General features: G+C 37.8%; 1 non-coding gene across 1 annotated transcript; it reads right to left on the bottom strand.

Annotated features, from left to right (window-relative positions):
- Positions 1-1,344: 1,344 nt before the first annotated feature.
- TRNAY-GUA lies at positions 1,345-1,434 on the bottom strand. Its single transcript is given in 2 exon segments — positions 1,345-1,380; positions 1,398-1,434. It is a non-coding gene; the product is annotated as a tRNA-Tyr (tRNA).
- Between the last annotated feature and the right edge of the window lie 4,364 nt (positions 1,435-5,798).

The raw sequence follows: 5,798 nt of genomic DNA, 5'->3' as shown, positions 1-5,798 counted from the left end.
TTTTCCGAAATTCACCATCTTCCATATCAGGGTCTGCAGAGTTTCATCATAGGTTATGGCAGGTTATTAATTTTAAATTCAGGGATATGTTTCTACAATTGACACCACTCAGCACAAAGCACAGTACTTGAGAGGTCTTGGATTTTTAAAGCAACACTGAACACAACTGTGTGTGCTTCTCTGAACTATGTAATTGATAACCCACAAGATTTCCAGTTTTGAATGGAGCTCAGATCACAGAAGGATTCCTTAGTTGGTAAAACCTTGATGTAAGCACCTGTAGCATTGGGCCTTGTGATCAGTCAAAAGCAGTAATAACTGACTTCTCTATTGTGGGTAGAAAGAATTCTTTTATGTATGCGTTGGCAAGCTCTAATAGACACTATTCTACAGATGTCTAAGGTTTCGGAGTAAAGTGATGCCTTTGATAAGCTCTTTTTTAATGTTAGTAGGTTCATACAAAAGGAGAGATGGATGAATTAATAGGATGATTTTTTTCTTATGGGGGTTGACCTGATTACTACCACTACTGAAGGTAGCCATTGTTTTGTTGTTGTTGTTGTGTACCATAGAGTCAGAACCAACCCATAGCGGGTTTTCAGAGGCTGTTAATTGCATGGGAGGAGGTTACTCATCCTACTGCTGCAGAGCATCTGGTGACCTCGAACCATATGCCCTCAAGACAGGATAGTAGCACAACTTCTTATAACTAGGCCACCTGAGCTCAAAGGTAGCCATTATCAGAGGCAAGTGCTGATAATATTGGAGTATTCCCTGGAGAATCCAGATAACATCTGGTAATTATTGACTGCATCAGGCATTTTGTATCAGAGAGGGAGAAGAGATATTATCTTCAGTATAAATCTATATTCAGAATACTGATTTGCCTTCCTTATCTACAGTATACACATAAGCACAATCATTACAATCATCTAAGACTCTGTATAGTCTCAGATGATTTTAGGTAATGCCTTACTCATTGTCATAGCAAAGAAATGCTGTTGTTGTTGTTGTTGTGTGCTTGCGACTCATAGCGAACCTATGTACAACAGCCCTAAACTCCACTCTGTCCTGTGCCAATCGCACCACAGCTCAAAGGCATCAATTCTCCTATCCTCCTTGGTCATTGTCCAACTCTCTGATGCATAACAAGTGACTGCAAAGACCATAGCCTGTATCAGACGCACCTTAGTCTCCAGAGAGACACCATTGCTCTTCAGTACTTTGGAGAGGTCCCTAACAGCAGACTTTCCCATGGCAATGTGCCTTTTAATTTCCTGGCTGCTGGTGCCAAGACTGTTGACTGTGGAGCCAAGCAAACTAAAGCTGTGTACAATTTCCATCTCCTTCGAGCCGAAATCGAACCAGCGACCTAAGGATAGCCACAGACACAAGCCCTACAGTCCTCCGCTCTACCAGCTGAGCTATCGAAGGGAGATAGCAAAGAAATAACTTCTTAAATTTTCAAAATTTAAACCTTCATTTAATTTTGGTTTCTACACTGACAAATATTTCTCCATTAGCCCCCTTCATCTACTCTCTACCACAATTATTGTAATAGCCTCTAACTTGTCTTACTACCTTTGTCTGTGTTTACATCTAGCCTACTCTCAAGACAGTATTCAAAGTAATCTTTTTAAAACATGAATCTGGTCATGAAACTTTTCAACTAAGAACCTTTAACTGGTTTTCACTTGAATTCAGAATTGAAGTCCATTCCCTCATCTATCAAATCCCATATGATTGGGTTCTTTCTTATCTCCCATTCTCTTCAACTTCTTTCACTTACCCTGTCAGGGGAACTCTGTCGGCAGTTCCCACCACACACTTGTGGCTTCTACTTGGAATGCTCATCTTCAAATAGGGTGAGTGTCCTCCTTTCTCACTGCCATTATGACAATCTACAAATATCACCTTCTGAGAGATATGTTTCTAGACCACAACGTCTTACGTTTCAATTCTTCCAACACCTTCTATTCCACTTCCACACTTTGTTTCCTTAATCTACTCTTCACCTTATTTTGTTTTATTTATCTAGTTTCTTTCCCCCCCCTCTCTCTCTTAAATGCAAACTCAAACTCATGTCCATGGAGTTGAAATTGATCCATAATTGATCCTCCAGAGGTTTTTCTGAGTCTGTAAATTGCACAAGAGGAGATTGTTCCTTTTTTTCCTTCCAAGAGGTGAACGGATTTGAACTGCCAGAAAGGCTCTACCTGTAAGTTAGCTGTGACCTTCCCCACAGACAGTCACCAGATCTCTTCTGCCCTTCTGGGAAATGAATATCAGAGTTACAAAGATTTTGTTCAGAACCCTCACTCAAGAACTAGACGTGTGCCTATCCCATAGCAGCTATTCAGTTAATATTTGTCGAATGAATGAGCTCGTTCATTTATTCTCAATTTACTCAGAGTAGAAGTGAAAACTTTTTCATTCTAATATTGATTACCTCATCAGTATGAATCAATTTATCAGTCATCAGTTTGTGAACCATAGAGGAATATAAAGACATTAACCTTCCCTCCCCCCACCTCTTCTTTCTTTCAAGAAAAGTTCCATTATTCAAATTGTGTCACCTACATTAGTGAACAGGCTTTCTCCTCAATTGCTTAATTTCCAGAGACCAAGTCCTCCACTGAGAAGATAATTTTTACCACAGTTTAGACTGATAAAACGATCATGCCTGTGACAAAACATAGTTTTATGATGACCACACTGCATACAAAATTATTCACCTGTCACAGATCTTCAGGGAGTGCAGGACCATTGACAGATCTTAGAGCCCCGAGGAAGGATTTTAATCTCACAAGTGAAAATGCATTCCCTTTTGCCAAAAACCCATCACAGTACATATCAGGAATTTTGTCAGTATAACACACTAACTGCAAATGCCTATCGTATTTGTGCAATCCTATGATATATCTTAGCATTTGTCAATTTAAAATAGACCCATGAATAAGGATGAAATTTTGATTTTTTGATTTAGAAACAAGATGATTTCATATACAGTGGGTCATAAAAATAACTGGTTTATGAAAGGAACCCTTCTCAACATATTCCTGGAAAACAAAAAGGCGTTTAAGACTCTAAAGGAGTCTTAATAGCATAGTAGATTAAGTCCTGAACTGCTAACTGCAAAGTCTGCAGTTCGGACTCACCAATTGTTCTGAGGGGGTGAAGAAAAAAAAAAGGCAACATTTAAAGCTTTGTAGACTGGATGGAAGATTGCCATGAATCAGAATTTATTCCACAGCGGTGGGTTAGGGTTTTGGTTTTCAAAAGGAAGCAGATATTCTGGAATACTCTTTTGGCAGAGTGCTCAGAATTTTCAACGTGGCGTATCAAATACAATTTTCCTAGGTCTTAAAAGTTGAATGTGGAGTTCACCAAATGTAACACTATCTGTTAATGGTTGAGTATTAGAACATTCTTTCAGTCCAATTATTTAACTCTGCCAGTTCATGTATCATCAGTTATTATTCAATAACAAATGAACAAAAACAAATCTAGCTGCTATCTATTATTGCTGACTCATAGTAACAGTAGAAGGCAGAGTACAGCCACCCATAGAATTTCTAAGGCTGTAAATCTTTATAGAGCAGACTGCTTCATCTTTGTCCAGTGGGACAGCTGGTGAGTTTGAACCACCAATTTTTTGGGTTTTAGCAAAGCACTTAGCCATTATATTCCCTGGGTCATTAAAATCAGACTAATGTGCAAATTTATGAAAAAACAGAAATTAATAGCACCTGAACTGAAGACATTTGTGCATTTTCCCACATTTTTTTCCCTATTTTGTTCCTCAGGCTTAATACAAACTTGCCATTTTTTTTATTTCTCTTTGGGGTACTTTCCAGTAACTGACTCAACCCCTCTGTGTCTATCTTCTAGAGATAGTTTACGTTTTGGATAGGATTTCTACAGTGAAGAGTTCTTTAAAAGTGTGATTACTCAGATCCTATTGTGGAATCTGTCCAAAAAGAAAGGTAGAAGAGGAAAAATGCTTCCTTTGAAAACTAAAGATAACAAACTCACTGTTGTGACAGAGTAGAGCTCTGTTTTAAAATACTTACTGTCAATATCTTATACAAAGATGAAACAATGCTTAGACGTTCTCAGGAAGCTCTATAAAGGGGTTTCCCCAACTCCTCCTCCATGGCTTGACCCAATTCTTGGCTATTAACAATACCCTAGATTTCAATGTCTAATATGTAAGCTTTATATACCATCAATATTTAATTTAAAGGTATTTTTAGCTTTTTCTTAAAAAACAGAAAAGAATTTCATGGTCATGAAAGTGGATATTTTACTAGAACAGTTTGAAGAGGTCTGAATCTTATTTCCTTTTTCTGTAAATATATTTGGTTTAAAATTGTTCTAGGAAAAAATATTAAGTCAAATACTTCTAAGTTTTGCTAAAATACACCTGAGAAATATCAGAAGGGGCAGTCAATCAAAAATTGCAGTGACTTTCACTAACATATTTTCCCCAATGAGAGAAAAACTTAGGAAACATACTAAAGATAATGTTGTTTTTAACCAGAAATAAAGATGTAATTTTAAACCAAATATATCAAATATACATCATAGGTTAAATATTGGCATCCATCCATGGTAAATACAAGTTTAATATCACCCATTAAGAGATACACACTCTACTTTGGAGTATATATAGATAAAACTCCAATTCTACCATTGAGAAAATGCTAATTCCAGAGAATTCTAAGAACTAAGTTCAAATCATGTCCATCTTCCAACACCTATTCATCCAAAGTATTGCTTGTTAATTGTTCAGAGATGTTGATTTGGTGATGACTGCTGTTTCAAGTTAGAAGAATTACCCTGGAAAGTTACAGTCATGTTGTTGTGTTCCATCAAGTCAGACCCAACCCATAGCTGATCCACCAGTGGATTTTTGAGAGGCAATTAATTTCACAGGAGAGGATTTCCCATCCTTCTCCTGGGGAACAGTTGATCGATTCAAACCATGTGTGTTCAGGATTACAGCACAGCTTCTTACCACTAGACCATCAGAGCTTCCTTTCACTCTTGAAGGAGTAAGAATCAATATATAAGCCAATCTATAATTGTTAAGTTGGTTGAGTCCTAGTGACTCTAGAGAAAAGAGTAGAATGGCCCCACAGGGTTTCTGAGGATATAAATATTTTATTATTTTTATTAGTCCTCAGGTCAAGTACAACTCATAGTAACCCTATAAACAATAGGTCTGAACCCTGTCCTATCTTGTGCCAACCTCACAAGCTTTGACACACTGAAGCTCATTGCTAGTCATTGTGTCAATCACCTGACTGAAGGCCATCCTTTCCTTTGCCATTTCTCCATCCTTCCTAGCATGATGCCCTTCTCCAAGGCATAGTCTTTCCTAACAACATGCCCAAAGTATGCTAGACAAAGCTTCACCATGCTTGCTTCCAAGGAACAATCTGGCTTCACCATTCCCAAGATATAATCTGTTTGTTCTCTTGTCAGTCCATAGGCTATTCAATACTATCCTCCAACACCACAACTCAAAGATAACAATTCTTCTTGTGCCACCTTTATTCATTGCCCATCTTTCAAATGCATAGCAGATGATTGAAAAGACCATGGTCTGAATCCGGTGCATCTTAGTCCTCAAACTAACACCAACACTCAGTAATTTGTAGAGATCCCTCCTGAGTACAGGCTATACGAGTACAATATGTCTCCTGATATACTCACTGCTAGTGCTAAGTGTATTTATTGTGAGTCCAAGTAAGATTCATGGACAGTTTCAGTCTTTTTTTCTATCTATCATG

The sequence above is a fragment of the Elephantulus edwardii genome, unplaced genomic scaffold (genome assembly GCF_000299155.1).
Source record: "Elephantulus edwardii isolate Elephantulus edwardi_28Jun2011 unplaced genomic scaffold, EleEdw1.0 scaffold00359, whole genome shotgun sequence".
Taxonomy (NCBI): domain Eukaryota; kingdom Metazoa; phylum Chordata; class Mammalia; order Macroscelidea; family Macroscelididae; genus Elephantulus; species Elephantulus edwardii.
The sequence above is the reverse complement of the archived record's forward strand: the minus strand, read 5'-3'. Positions and strand labels throughout refer to the sequence as shown.